General features: G+C 40.3%; 1 long non-coding RNA gene across 3 annotated transcripts in view; it reads right to left on the bottom strand.

Annotated features, from left to right (window-relative positions):
• Nucleotides 1–11925, bottom strand: part of LOC148900912 (uncharacterized) — a 99716-nt gene extending 87791 nt beyond the window's left edge. For 2 of the 3 annotated variants that reach the window (XR_016114531.1, XR_016114529.1), the window contains exon 1: nt 11863–11925. This is a non-coding gene — a long non-coding RNA (uncharacterized LOC148900912). Of the gene's footprint in view, nt 1–10833; nt 10897–11862 lie in introns of those variants that run through there. The other variant, XR_016114532.1, reaches the window with a different exon arrangement.
• Nucleotides 11926–16360: the final 4435 nt, after the last annotated feature.

Genomic DNA, 16360 nt, shown 5'->3' with positions numbered 1-16360 from the left:
GGCTGGGGTGTGATGAAATAACATTGAAATTAATTTTAATGGGGAATACTGATTTTTGAAACAAGTGAATTGAGCATTGAGATTGGTCATTGACAGCTTCAGGACAACTGAGGATAAAAAATGTCACAATGGCCTTTCTCATTGTCATCGTTATGAAAAGTGAGGTTCAGCTGAGCACTCCATTTGGGCTAGCAGATGGCAAAAACGTCGCAATTGTGTCCAATCTATGTCTCCAATTTCCTGAGCCAGTGCCAACACTACCGGCGCACTTTTGATGGCTGCAGAGCTCCTCGCGAGCTGTTTTTTTTTCCCTCCACTCCTTCGAAATGAGTCGGTAGTGGCACCTATAATGAAGTGCCTGCGCTACCTGCACATTCGCTACTCCTTCCATATTAGCTTCATTGGCATTGGCAAGTACTCAATGGGCTAAGGGTGTTAACAGCAGTTTTTGCACAGTTTTGGTTAGTGGCGGGCCGTGGATTTCATTGCGAGGCCTTCAGTAGTTCTACATCTGAATCAATCCAAACTGAAAAAAGTGTGGTGTGATTTACTACAAGTCCACTGGAGGGTAGCATTGGCAAGTAAATAACTGACGGGCCTTACTTAATGATGTCTATTTTTTCTTGAAAAGTTCATCTTGAAAATGGCTTTAACAGTAAATCTCCAACCAAATCCATTTCATATCCTCCTACAACCATTGTGGGTTGACCAAACTGCCATTAAATCAACACAAAATGTATTTGCGTATGCAGCTCGCTACTGATACAGTGTGCTAATATGTAATTTTTTCATTTATATCTTTACATACCATTTTGGAAATGTATAATTATGCTTAGAGCATATAACATATCAACCCTAGATGACACTAACTTGATCTCCATCGCAACTTATAATTCTTTTATATTTCGCAAGTAAGAGTATAAACCTTAAATGCACGAGGAGCAGCTACGGCCAAATGTTATTACATTTGAGACTGAGGGCTCTATTTTCATGCCCAGTACAAGAACATACAAACTCCACAAAGGAAGCCAGAAAACGAACACAATATTTTCTTCTACTGTAATTGTTTTCTTCCTCTACAGTTAAAAGTGAATTTTGGCAACAGTTTGACGCTGCGAATTCCAAAGTTTCAGAATCAGCATGTAAACATCATCCAGAAGTAAGTTGTGTTCAACTTTGACACGATCATAGTCAAAGCTACGAAAGCATGCATGCAAACACACTGAGTGATGACCTTACGACGACTCAAATCACAAGAGGCCCATGTCGGAATACAAACAAAAGTAATTTATGACATGTGGCCAAGCCTCCCCGACTGTAATTCAAATGGGCCCTTCTTTTAAATGCGCTGCATGGCTGCTGTCGTGTGTCTGGGGAAACAAAATGGCTTTCTTTATAAGAAAATAAACGGCCTGGCATAAGCACGATTGAGACGTCGGCCACAACTCTGAGCTAAAAGCGCTTGTTTGCAGCACTCGCATGCCAACCGTTGACACGGAGGCGGCAACGACTGGGCAGTCCTGACACGCTCCACATTCTGCAGCGGCAAGGTAAACAATGACAAAGAGAAGGAGGGTGCATCCAAAGACCACACATTCTCCACTTTCACCCATTTATAGAGGCTCATAAAAAACACAAGCCTCCACTGTCTCTTGCAGCCCCGAGCTATGTGAAATGATGGCGCATCATGATTATTTTTATTGGCCAATCTTATTCCCGCTATAACTGATGCCTGTCAGCGTTCCAATTCACACTTTCATGTGCGCTGACTGATATTTAAGCACCCAACCCCCACACCCTGTGTCTAACCTGTTCCTCAGGATTTTGGACCCTTTATCTCCCTGATGCTAATAAATGAGACATCAAAGAGGCCCTACCATTATCTAAAATAATAAGTGGTACATTGCTCGTGCTATCAGTCATAATCATCAAGTAGCAACAGTGATAAATTCCCTCTGCTGGTCCGAGGTCAAACTACATTCAAGTCAATCCCGGGTTGGATTAAATAAAAAAAAAAATTAAAGGACTTTGCAATTTGGGTTCGTATTAATTTTTTTTTTGAATAAATTGATATCAAATGACAATCACTATTTTTCTCCCCGGTTTTGATACATTCAAATACTGTAGGTTATTTAACAGGGTGTATTATAAAAGTTTAATTTTTTTTCCTGTTACCGCTTTCAAGAAAGAAAATAATCTAAGTAAAATAACATGAGCATTAAAATAACATTGTAATAAATATACATTGACAAGTACAGTAGAGACAAATATTTTTTTTACAATTTACAATTTTATATATTAAAAAAAATAGTTGTCTGCATCCTTTTCATGGATTGCTTTTATAGACCTTTATTGTGGATTATGTCACAAACTACCTCAAGGAATTAACCCATTTACGTCAAGTGTGTTCATATGAATACTGATAAATTCAAAATAAAATCAAAAATAGTCTCAAATAGGTTACAAAACAATAATCTAATTATATACAGTATCTTATTTTCCTTTCAGCTTTTCCCTTCAAGGTCACCACAGCAAATCAGTAATTAATGTGGCAAAAAAACAAAGAAAGTATCTGTGTTCATATGAATACGCTCGTTATAAATGGGTTAATATAAAAATCAGAATAAGAAAGTCTTTAATAGTCCCACAATGGGGAAATTTTCAACAGTATAATTGATGAATTTTGACATTGCGACAATTCATATTCCATTTACAAGGTCATCAGATTACCGGTTCCATACATATTAATATAAAAAATTACAGTAAATAACTGCTTGTTTTAGGGAAAAGCACACAATAGCCCACAATTTTACCTGTTTCAGATTTTCATCTCGTTCAAAATATTGCACAATGGGCCAATTGGAATTGATAGATGGCCCTATATGGACCACTTGAGATAGGTTTGCAACCCCAGTTTCAACTCATGCTTTTTGTTTATCGTTTTTGGCTTGCTTTCGAGGCCTTGCAACAATAGTACAATGCTGCCAAAAGACATTTTAGCGCTTATGTTAGCACTTCAGCTCGCTTAGCCTCATCACACTCGTCATTTTCTGCATCTGCTCCGGATTTTTGTTGGGGTTTCTATGTTGGGCCATTCGCGCTGGATGCCAGAGGAGCTCATATTAAATTTGTTACTAATTTTGAACTTGGCATGGTGGCCCAATGAGTTGCTGCTGTTGCTGCTGCCACGACCACAACGCAAACAAAGCTTGTGGAAGAGCAGATTTCAGTATACAATACACTGTAGATGTTTGGGCTTTTTCAAAATAACTCTGGGTAATAGAATTAGTGGCAAAGCGGTGCCCCGCGGCATGTTTTTGAGGGCAGGGAAACATATAATGCAGCCTTATACACCATTAAAAGTACTACACTTATTGGATGCAGAGAGGAAGGCGGGTACAGTGAAAGTAGCTTTTATTCTAGAAACAACAAAATGGGGCCTGAAAGCTTTGTGCCCCTACTAAGGAAAAAAACAGACAATCCTGAAATAATTTTGGTGTTGAAAAATAAATGTATAGATAGATGGCGAGATAGCAAGATGGCAAGATATCTAGACAGACAGACGGACAGACCGACAGACCGACAAACAGACCGACAAACAGCTTCAGATAGATGATCCGTAATGGTTTAAATCATTGAACTATGATGGAACTTGAAAATCAAACACTGTTTTCAGAATCCCCCCCCCCCCCCATCCCCCAAGGTTACTCTCGTGTCTTTTAGTTTTCCAATGCTTAAAAAATAGATTCAACACATCCTGTAGCCAAATATAAAACAGTATCCTGTTCTCATGGACACCTTTTATTTCTCACATTGTGCATCAGCAGATATTTTTACAGTGTGTTTCTGACCAGTGTGAAATGACTGCTATTAGCGTCCAACACAGAGGCATGTGGATTTTAATCTGCAGCCTCTGAAAACCCGTGAGTTCGCAAACACACACACACACACACACACACCCTCAACAACCACACGCGAACACGCCCACACACACTTTGTGAGGTAAATGGAAATGAATGTTGTTTAAAGTGTCACCCATGGAACTGCAGTGACCTCTAGAGACAGCTTCCTCCACATACAATGATCATGTCTGTTGAGGCCTTGTAGCACCCATCAGGAGAGGTTTCAAAAAGTACACAGATTTGGCACAGTTCATATTTTGACAGAAGCTTGGCCCATGTCAAAACTGACCAGAAAGCAAGGAAAAAAATAACTTTCAGTTCAAGTCTTAAATGCATCCAAATGAAACTTTGTCTGTCCATTGCAGTGTTATGACCAGCAATTATTGTCTCGCTGTAAAAACTTCAACCGGATTGATCCTGATACACGTTTACCCCGCCCATTTGTTGCTAAGTCCAATTTGTTCCCCATCGCTAATGAAAGAAATTGCCAGCCACGCCCAATCATTGGCCAATGAAAGGGGACGCTGAAAGAGCTATTAAATTGATCATGATAAATGACTGCACAAATAACACGGTAAAGGTTTATTTATCTTCTTTGCAGTTGATTCAGTCCTGTAAGAAAACGAAAATGACACAACAGAAGCTAATAGAAAATTATACTATAATGTAACAATTGATTGCTTGTATTTCCACCTGGCAGAGACAATGACGTATTTCTGCAGAATTGTCACGCGTTTGTATGCCCGCTTTTGGCGAAGTAAACTTGATTGTGACACCGCAGTTCTGCCAAGCGGCAAGGCTCTCATAAAATTTGTGTCTCGACAGAACATGGCGGAAGGATTGGAATGACAAAGAATAGATACAAATATAAAACTTGGTTCAACTATTTCATGCCATTGCAACCGGACGAAATGCATTTTTATGGTTGATCTGGGTGAACGGATAAAGCTTTTGATAATATTTTTTTGATAATCGGCATCCATATTACCTCTAGTTGCACTACGAAAGCAGCTCGGTCGCTTGAAAAAATGATTATATGGCCTCTTCAAAAGCGCTGAATGATTTTCTATGGTGCATCTGTACAGCCCAAAATCCCACCCCATATAAATCCTGAAGAAAATGTTCCAAAACATAGATCAACAACAATCAACATGTGATGCAAATTGTATTTCAAATGCTTGCATTATAACGTTGAGTAGACTAAAACTCTTGAATATGCCACATTGCCTGTGAAGAGGTGTTTGTGCTAGATCTTTGTGCTATGTGAAAGAATTATGTAATTAAATATCCAAGCTGTACATTAACTTACAATGACATTGTTTTAAATATCCAGTAAAGATAACTTGGCTTAAAACTACATTAAATAAAATCAAACCGTTGAAGCTTTCTTAAAATGTGTTGACCAGCGTATTGTATTTTTCGTATTATAAGGTGCACTTAAAAGCATTTAATTTTCTCAAAAGACAGTGCGCCTTATCATCTAATGTGCCTTATATATGCATCAATATTCTGATTTGTTGACTGTAGTACAGTTTTTGAAATTTTCTGAGAAGCTCTTTGTATTGTATTGTATTGTACAGATACTCCCCTACTTACAAACATTCGAGTTGTGAACAAAGGTACATAGGAACATTTTTGCGGGAATGTGGAAAAATTTGCGGAGAGAGATGGTGTAAGTTAAATTTTGTATTGCGCGCCTTTTTCCGAGTAGTGCTTCTTTCCGCCGCTAATAGCGACGTGTGGCATTGAGCCCAGTTCGTCATAGTGACCAAACATCATTTTTTTTTATTTTTAAGTACAAAACAATACACGTTGCTTATATAAGCCTAGAACATACTTATATAAATCTTTAAACATACCTTACAAAATATGAAGCAACTTATGAACAAATTAACCTTACGAACAACCGTTCAGAACGTACCTCGTTCGTAAGTTGGGGAGCGTCTGTACTGTATTGTTTTGTATTCCCTTTGGCATAGCTCCATTTAGTGGATGCATAGATTAATCGCAGCCACTATTGTAGCCATTCTATTCTATGTCTCTTATAATGCGCACTGCATCCATCCATCCATTTTCCGTACCGCTTATTCCTCATTAGGGTCGCGGGGGATGCTGGAGCCTATCACAACTGTCTTCAGGCACGAGGCGGGGGACACCCTGAATTGGTTGCCAGCCAATCGCAGGGCACACAAAGACGTACAACAGTCACTCTCACACTCACACCTAGGGACAATTTGGAGTGGTCAATCTGCCTGCCATGCTATGACCATGCCATGCCCTTTTCGGAGAGTGGGAGGAAACCGGAGGACCCAGAGAAAACCCACGCGGGCCTGGGGAGAACGTGCAAACTCCACACAGGGAGGCCGGACCGGGACACGAACCTCTGCACTGTGAAGCCGGTGTGCTAACCACTCGACTACCGGGCCGCCCTCCGAAGTCGCTTATAGTACGGAAAACAACGTAATCAAAACCGAAATTTCAAGTCAATGTGACATGCCACGTTTCTTCTTTGCTTTTGACTTAACCATCTTGCTTTTATTGTGTCGCGCTACAAGCGGCTGACATCACTACCACTATCCCTAAAAGGTAAGCATGATTTGAATAGTGCCGAAATGAACCAAAGCGGAATGAACCATTTGGGGAAAACCTTTCGTTTTTATGCTATTACACATTTCTTTTACGTGAGGAATCAATACAAAAACATGGGACAGCATGCTGTATATTTGCATTCCCCCACCTGTCTTTCCCAGTAGGCTATTGCGTACAGTCGCGAGGTCGATGCACAGATGCCCTGAGTGGTGCCATACGGCTGATGGTTCATTAGAGCAGCGAAGGAAGACATGAATCAAAACGGTCGAGGAGAGGAAACAATCAATCTGCCTAATGGGAATTCCCTGTGAGGAGCGCGGGCCAGCCGTCCCCACTCCGACATCATGTGGCTGCAGACGCTTTTATATGTGACCCCCGCGCTCCCCCAGCTTGGCATTCCCAAAAAGACACAAATGAAGCCCCAAAAGATGCCATTAGCACAGTGGGTGGCTTGCTCCCGTCGGCTGATGTGGTCTCCCAGTGCGACGCCCCTCGCATATGTGTCCTCATCTTTCACGATGTGGGCCCCGACAAAGGAAGTGATGGGATTTACGGTGTGGATGGCAAGCATATGTGCATGTTTACAGAGTGCAAGGTCAAGGACAGGACATCATTGTAATGCTCTTCAGGGGAACTTTATTGAGGACCGCTCATCTATTCAGCGCCTTAAAATTGGAGTTACGCTAAGCAGAGGCTGATCTTTGAACCATGCTTGGAGGATAATGTCCCAGGGAAAGCAGAGCAAAGTCTTGTTAGCGACCATGAATCAGACCACACGCTGACATTATTTGAAAATTGCTTAGTTGCATAGAACTCCCTTTAGTGCTGAACTGACTTTCATAAAATTGATTTTCCGAGCACACCTTTTAGCAGCTATAAGCTTGAAATATGAACCCTTCATAGCTGAGAGCATTTCATTTTTTTGTGGCCCACTGACAAATGATCCTGACGAACGGGGGGGTGTGTTTGAAATTCTCCTCGGCGAGCCATTTCCATAATTAAACACTGCTAATTATAGTGCTTTGGATGACTTTAAACAAACACTCGCTGCTTTTCACGCCTTCAATTAGGAGATTCATGCAAATAGCGCAACATTGGTGCAGATGTCAACCGTCACCATTTTTATGGGAGTCGAAAATCAGTTCGATTCCCAACATTACATTACAGTTTCCCAATATAACATCTGCACGCTTCTCATTGTGCTCTCACGTGATCATTGATTCTCCTCTCGACTGTGAACCTAATTAAGAGTGCACTTGGTCCGCATACTTTGACTTATTGGTGCAAATTGAAGGTAGATGGACCAGACAAGCTACTAACTTGTTGTCACTGACAGCAAGTTATGATCACATGACTACTCGCTAACTAGCGCGAACTAGCTAGTAGTCATTGGAGACATCCGTTAGCGCTGGGAGTTCTATTGCAGGAAATACCTCATATTTTAATGGCATTGGAACAATGTCAGAGTGTAAATCACCTTCAATTTACAAGATTCCTCACGTTGCGGCTTCATAAATACGTCAGACTTTGAAATAATTTATGAACATGCATATGTAATAACACAATAGAGTTGTTCATGAAAGTAGCTAAAAAGCACAACCCGTATTCTAATTGTAGTTTTGGCATGGAAAGGACCGAGATATTTATGACAATCTCATGTTGCACATAAATGAGATTGTTATTGAATTTAAATATGAATATATAGTGTCCACACTGCGCCATATGGAAAAAAATAACTAAAATGCTGTTTAGCAGTTCATTGGCAAATACATTATACCACATGATAAATTGTGTATTTATTTCGAAATGTGCATTTCATTGTCAGCATGCTGTGCAACACCGCGTATGAAAAAAAAAATACAAATGTACTTTCATTGTTGTTGGTTGTTTGGCTTGGAAATAACCTTCATTTTTACAGTCCTCACAAAGAGGAGTCGCAAGAATATCAGGTGTTGAACGTGTATTAATTTTTTAATAAGAATCTATTCTACACCAGGACTGTGGGCAGGGGGTGGGTAGCCGACCAACGTCCACACGTGGCGGATAGCGGCTGTCAATTTATCTGGCCTTTGACAGCAAGCCATTATATCAGACAAATTATATATGAAGATTAACATCAAGTCATTTGTTAGAATGGGAGCAAGACCAGTAATTCACACATCAACAGTCTTTAAATTATTAAAAAGACGGAAAATCATAAGTGGCTGTATATTTCTCAGCCCCGTTCTTCCCTGCCCTGGATACTTGACATTCACTGTGGGTTTGTAATGTAAATGACACAGAGGGGAAGGGAAATAGGTGCTATCTTAACACTGGAGAGTGATTGACTCATGAATGGATGCGAGGCGTCTACAGGTGGCGGTCAATTATCATTTGAATAATCGAGTATCGGCGCGCTCCAATGCAGAGTGTGACACATTTTTATCGCGATGCATTTCAATGAAGTCTGAAGACCGGTACATAAAAGGTTATCACCTTGGAAACATATTTGCCCAGGCGCAAGTTAAACAGGCGGATGAGATCGGCATAGATATTCAATTTAACCAGCCAACCCTGACCTATAAATATTTTAACAAAAACCCCGGTGAGGATACACCCCCGCCCCCTCTCCCCATCCCTCGCCTCTTATTTCACACAATTTTATTTCAACAGCGGGAGATGCAAGGAAGGACGTACGATAGAAAGTCAAACACGTTGTTGCTTATCTATGGGGATTGTTTAACGCATCTGCTTCTTGCCAGAAGGATCTGCCGAATGTTTTTAAAAAAAGAACAGATTTACATTAAAACGGCCTCCGAAGTTGAGCTAATCTATAAATGGTGAGCTGACAAATCTAGCCTGACACGACGGCGTGTTCGCAGGGAAGGCTCGCGGGATGGGCATTAATCACAGCAAGAACTCGGGTACACTAGGGACGCCTCAAAGTGAGCTGGAGGTTACGCGGGCGAAAGGATTAATCAATACGGGCCCATCACCGGGGCATACCGGCAGCACTTAAAGCCCCCCGCGGTACCCCGGCCGTGAATCACTTATCTGACGCTCTAGTAGTCACAGAGAAGCAGCTCAGAATCGCAGTTCATGATGTACCGCAGTTCACAGATGGATGCTGAATAGCATTCACTTTCACTTACTTACATGTAGTTTGGTTTGTTTGTCTGGTATTTTCAGGAGGGGGGGGTTCTAGGATTAGGGTGTGGAGAGTTAAACTTGTTTTGGAAACAAATAGAGGTTATGGTAGAGGAAAAAAAGATCATCGAAATGAATGGCACATTCTTAAAGCAGGTATTGTTTGTGCATTTTGTTAAGGGGCACTCTTTAGGGTTTACTTTTTAACCGCTCGTAAGTATAAAATTCTAATCATATAATTACAATATATAATCAATTTTACAGTATTTTTGATTAGCTTTAAGATTCACAAGAATTGGAGTAAAACGGTCAGCCAACTATGTAAAGTACCGATACTTGGAAAAGTACAAACCGGAGCTCGTGAGAGGGAGCATATAACTTCAATTCTGGACCCCCTTCACTGGCTGCCTAAACACATTATTGTTAGATTATTTTACAATTTAAAAAATCATTGTGAGATTATTTTATGAGTTAAAATGTTTAACTGATTCACTACCAGACGTGCAAAAGTGTGCCCACTCTAGTGCCAGGGTTTTTGTCATTGTCACTTGAATTCCAGGAACCACAGAATATTTAGTTTCATCAGAGTTAATTCCTAAATGATATGCGTCTGGATTTATATGAGCTTGAAATGAGGGTGGCTGTCCAAAATGCAATGCAATACATACATATTGGTTTATATAGCTGTTTGACAACAGCTGAAGCTGGAACAAAGCGCTAACATGGGAAAAAGGGAAATGCTTCCCCTTGTGGAAAGGAAAAAAAACATTGCCAGAGGCCCTGGCCAGCGCTTTATCGGCAACAAAGCATGAAAAAAACAAAACCCGAACAAATTCGAGAATGACGCTAAACGTCATATTTTCAATTCCCGAATAAATTTGTGAATAAGTTAAATGGTCTTTAAATGGTCTCATCCCAATTTACACACGGGCATCAGCTAATTATCAGCATATGCTAATATATTTCGTTTGTTGTTTTTCATCTTCCTTTGACTCGTATGGGCTTTTATAATATGTCTTTAACTCTCCTACTTGTTGATCTAACTGCCGGTAAATAGATTGTGCTGCAGTTTCTATTGACTCCTTCACACTCTGATTAGCTTCAAATTGCAGTTCACTGCTGCGGAGCGATGACATAGTTGCGTCTGGACAAAGGCCAGTGCCACCTGGTCTTCCTTTGAGATTTGAGTCTTCCACCCACTCACCGAGCTACCCACCCTCATATCCCGAAATGTCAACCCCCACACGTCCATGTGGAACCTTCATTTCATTCAGTCGACGAGGGCCACTGTAGAAGAAAGCAGACAAGAGGGGAAACCTCCAGCTATTTGTCAACTTGGCGCCTGTGTCAAGATGTCATGCCCAGCGACATCACCCCAAACTGCCCCCCGAAACCCCTCCCACACATGTAACATGCAGCCGGCTGGCATGTTAGCAGAGGAGACAGGCCTTATGCTTGGCGCACCGGCAAGCTGTCAAAAGAGCTCCAGTCTGGCAGTCACTGAGCACTTCCTCTCCCTTGCTCTTTATCCATCGAGCGATCGCCACTTCTTATCCACTCCACTCATCCGTCATGACCATTTTTTTTCTCTCCCAGAATACTTTAAGGGCTGCTTGTTTTGATGCTTCTTCCACTAAATCAATCTGCTATTCTTTATCTCCATGCCCCGCAAGAATGGAAAAGAGAAATATTTGTTTAAAATCGCTTTTCCTTGAAGTGGTCCTTTTTTTTCAGACTCCTTGTTTTTATCGATGGAGCATCTTAGTTTTTCTTCGTCCTTTTAAATCATTTGCAAAATGCGGAAAGTGGAGTGAGCAACTTGAATGGAGGTTTGATTTATTTCCAGAACAATGACGCAATGCCTTTGGTTCGTCGTCCACACTGACAATCTATTGGCAGTTGCACTGCTCTCCTTGAGTGTATCAAACTTCAATTTTACAAACAGCCTAAATCATCTTGAATAAGTGGGTCAGGATGTAGCTTCTAAAGCTTCTATTTATTTAGCAAATTTCCAATATAGATGGAGTAAATCTACAAAACACAGTCGGAAAAGGATGCGGTCAGCACATGCTAACTGAGGTTAACATTAGCTTTACAGCATTCAAAATAGACAAAGAGGCGATCTGCACGCTCAACTAGATAGCAACGCGGCTATAGCATCATCATCAAATTCCTCATCGAACAGAATCATTTTCACTAAATGCATAACAAATATGAGTCTTCTCATATTTACACATAAACTTACGGACGGTGATGTCGAAGGCATGTCAAAAAAGAGCCGATGACTTTCGATGAAAATGGTGACTCATATGCTTACAAAGAACCGAACAAAATGACTAGATGTTTACTTCCTGTCAAAACATTATGTCTCAAGTGGCCTTCAAAATACGAGTACTCAACCTAACATGAAATACAGTGTTACCTCGAGCTTTATTTTTTAAGGTGGTCTAATGTGTGGAATAATGTCTCTGAATTTTCTGAACTCCTGTTTCCACAACACTGAGAAAAATAATGCAGCCAGAATGAATTGATGTTATGGTGTTATTCTCTAAACACTGCCGACTAAATCAACAGCGCTTAGTGAACCAAGTGTTATTGTTGGGTCTTGACTGCTACTGTTCAGCGTGATGAAACAAGCCTTCCTCTTGTTGTCTTCTCTGGGAAAAAGCACAAATGTCCCAGTTGTGACATTGTGGAATATCCAAGGTTGATAATGGTCATTCCATTTTAGTTGTCACTGCACCCTGGAGACCTCAAATCCGGTCAGATTATGAAACTGAAATAACAACAAGAAACCAAATCAAGTAGCATATGAGACACACAAAACAACATTTATTCGACATGTATGAGAAGTAAATTGATCGCTCTGGTTTGTCTTTAAGCTCCTTTTGGACATTTTACAGTAAGAGTGTAGAGGATTTATCTGCTTTGAAATACAAACAGCATATTTATTGGTCAGACATGTGAGATTATATCACTTTTAGTTCTTAAATTCCAAAGTGGGTTTGAGAAAAATTTACAGTGTTTTAGAATCTAAATCTATTGTGGTCATCAGCTCCGGCTGCTCTGTATTGACAATGTTGACATGTCTGTGGTTGTTTATGTGCCTTGTCTCATTATCAAGGAATTGTGCAGTCCATCTACCGCCACACCTCCCGCCATCACATTCTGTCTATTTTCATTTTCCATTTTTACCTCGACACCCCAGCCCATGTCCATCTGCTACTTTTGCTCCTCTTTCAAAAAAGACAAAAAAACAGTGGAATTCCCAAGCCTAATTAACGAGCGGACCCTCGCAGATATCCAAGGGGTTGCACTACCTTGCCTCAAGAGGCCCTTTTATTAATAAGGTGAATAAATGAGAGTGCGACTGGACATGGCGCGCCAGACAACAGTGGGAATTGGCATACTGTTTGTTTTTGTTCTTTTCAGAGGTGTGGGGAGGGGGGAATAATAAATAAACAGAACACAATATTAGGCACATGAACTTTTGTCTATCTACATTATAACACTTGCTGTATTTTATTTACATTTTTATTATAATTTTATTTCTCTTGTATTTCATTGTTTACAATTTGATCTGGGTCTTATGTGTGCAGGATCACGTAAAAAAATGCACTGGTCTACCACTATAATATATTTTATGTTTGTGGATTTTTATTTTTATTTTACTGGATGGAACACAAAGTGTTGGCGTGCCTAATGAAATGGCAACCACAAACATTGGAGCAGGAGGATGGACGGGTGTTCTTTGGTGCCACCACGCTGTGCCTCAGCCAGACATCTTGGACAGATCTGCGGCCGGGCCTCACGCCGATCTGCTCCACAAGCTCACATCAAAGTTGTGGTACTGGCATGTCTGACTCCGCTCTCTCTCAACGGCATCTGCTGAGCACGTGGATGATGGTCGGCTGGGAGGCAGCTGAAAGATTCATGGGGCTGGATGTGACATTAGCTAACTGCTTGATTGATGACCCTCATGAGTCACCATTGGAGAGCATTTTAAATGTTGAATTGTGGTTTGGTGGCGCCACAGATAGACTTCGATACAACATGGTTTTTCAGCATGGATCTCCACCCAAGGTCAAAAATAGAAGAAAGTAAAATAAAATGTATTCCTGCCATTGGTTTGCAGTCAGTTCGGGGTGTATCCTGTTTACTGCCTGAAGACAGCTGGGATAAGCAACAGCATTCCCCTCACCGTTGTTCGCTTATGCAGTACATTATTGCTCAGATAATGGATTGATGGATACTGTCAAACATTTTTCAATGTACCCAGTTTTCACCCAAACCACACTCACATTTTAAAGTCCATATTTCACACCATTAACACCATTCATTTTCCCATTTACTGATTTTGCCTACAACAAAAATCTTTATCACATAAACTTGATTATAACGGTCATATTTTACCCACACAATTGTAAAACCGCCATCATAAAGAAAACATCAATTTATTCCTCCATTTTTTTATTGTGTTTGTGCTCATTAGGTTCGTGTGGGAATTGCAAACCTAGCATTGATTATTTTCAAAATGAGAAACCCCATGTCTATTCCAAACTGGATATTTCAACCCGGACCTCCCGACTGTGAGGTAGACATGCTACCCACGGTGCCTTACAAATGCAGTGCTACACTTCGAATTTAGGTGTCAGTAATTGCCATTTGAAATGTCCAACTGCCACGCATAGTAAGATTATTTCACCTCAACTCAATCTGCTAAACTTCGTCAATGTTATTAGTCAATATAACCGAATGAAACTTTATTTACAAACCACTTAAAAAAACAACGCAGGCACCAAAAGTAATGTATACTAATGCAAGAAAAAAAGCCCCAAATAGACAACAATGCCAAAAGGGAAATAAAAGAAGCGCTCAACAGGACACCACATCACCAACCTGCATCGACAAAAATAGCCACAAAATATGGTTTTCTTCCACTAAACTGTAGATATCATTACTTTGTCGCTGTAACACAATATTTTAGAAACAATCTACTTGGATTGGGCCTTTATTAGAATCGCAGTGGAGAAATTTACATTTCAAAGCTGTACAGTGATGAAAGGAAGACTAAAGTGAAGGAAGAATTAGTAAAACAAAATACAGGAGCTGCTGTAAAGGCATCTGTGCGGTCCAACAACAAAAAACAAAATAACAAAAAGACACAAACAGTCATTCAAGCTTAAGAACTTTCTACACCCGCTTTGTTGTATAAAGCAGTTCTAGATGAAAGAGGAGAGCATCAAAGAGTCCTTTTCACCAGTGGATCAGGGAGGTCATGATGAAATGTGCATGTCTGCTGCAAGCTAAATGTTCAAAGCAAACACGAGCATGTAACATCCATTGACGAATAGAAATTGTCTCACATCTCCTGTCCCACATAAATATGCTTCAATTCCAAGCCGCGACAGATACCAAATGAGCAATTGCCAGATTTGAGAAACAGCCTTCACCATTCACATTTCTCCTGACATTTTTTGCCAGTTAACGTGGGCTCCTGGGGGCCATCGGCAGGGGTCCCGTCAAGCCCGTATCTGATGAGGATGCAGACAGCACAGACGGTGACTAGGGTGGGTGGTTGGTGCTGAGCATCGATGACTGGCACCCGCATGAGAGCGTTTTTATTTCATTTCCCCAGACGCACTCCCACACACACATATATGCACACACACACACAGTCCAATGGGCAGCCATACAAGAAAAGCACCAGAGAACACGCCATAAAATACTTTTTGATTGATCAGAGTGGAGTTGATGCTCACGTGACATTTTGGACAGGGACAACGTGGAAGCTGCTGAGAATTAAAAAGACCCCTTTAGAAATGTTCTCTGACCTCTTCAGAACTATTTGAATCATATTCATAACTGGATGTGGAACAAGAAAGCATATTCTCCGAATCTGAAGCCATTGTTTTGATTCTCAAGCAATGCAAGACGTCTTGGTGTGACGACACGAACTGGGGGCGGGACTTTCTGAAAATGCCCAATTCGCAGCTCATTTTTTTGCAGATTTTGGACACTTTAAGTCATTTTTATTGGTGTTTTGCATGTGAATAAAAATATCATACTGCGTGTTTTGGGTATTTTAGATATCCATGCATTCTTATTTTATGTATAGCATACTATTAAATGTCCCAACTGATAAAACATGCAAAACAGTGCAAACAAACAAGCTAACATAACATGTTAACATGCATTAACACCCGTAAAATGTTCACATTACTGAATTAACATTGTTTGTTAATTAATTTAAATACAATTTACTTCATTCACTAAATATAAATGTGTTAATTGTTCTCTATGGGAACATGTGAGAAAATCTAAAGGATTGTCTGGTAGGATACTTTCCAGTTGTCTATGTCCATGCATTCTCATTTTATGTATAGCATATTATTAAATATCCCAACTGATCAAAAATGCAAGACAGTGCAACCAAACCAGCTAACATAACATGTTAACATGCATTAACACCCGTAAAACACATATCTCTCTTCCTCCCCTTAATGGTCGCCCATTAAACATTCATTTAACATTCACTAATGATGAGACAACCTGCAACGAGTTTAATTGGCAAAAACATCAATAAATGAATGGTTCTAACGTTAGAATTAACATTTAAAGGACAACCGACATCACTTTTTTGTTTCTTAACTGACATCAGAAAAACGTTTTATCTCATCTAAAATATCCAAAACACGCAGTATGATATTTTTATTCACATGCAAAACACCAATAAAAATGAC

This window comes from Hippocampus bargibanti, linkage group LG03 (genome assembly GCF_051943395.1).
Source record: "Hippocampus bargibanti isolate YZ-2025 linkage group LG03, ASM5194339v1, whole genome shotgun sequence".
Lineage (NCBI taxonomy): Eukaryota > Metazoa > Chordata > Actinopteri > Syngnathiformes > Syngnathidae > Hippocampus > Hippocampus bargibanti.
The sequence above is the reverse complement of the archived record's forward strand: the minus strand, read 5'-3'. Positions and strand labels throughout refer to the sequence as shown.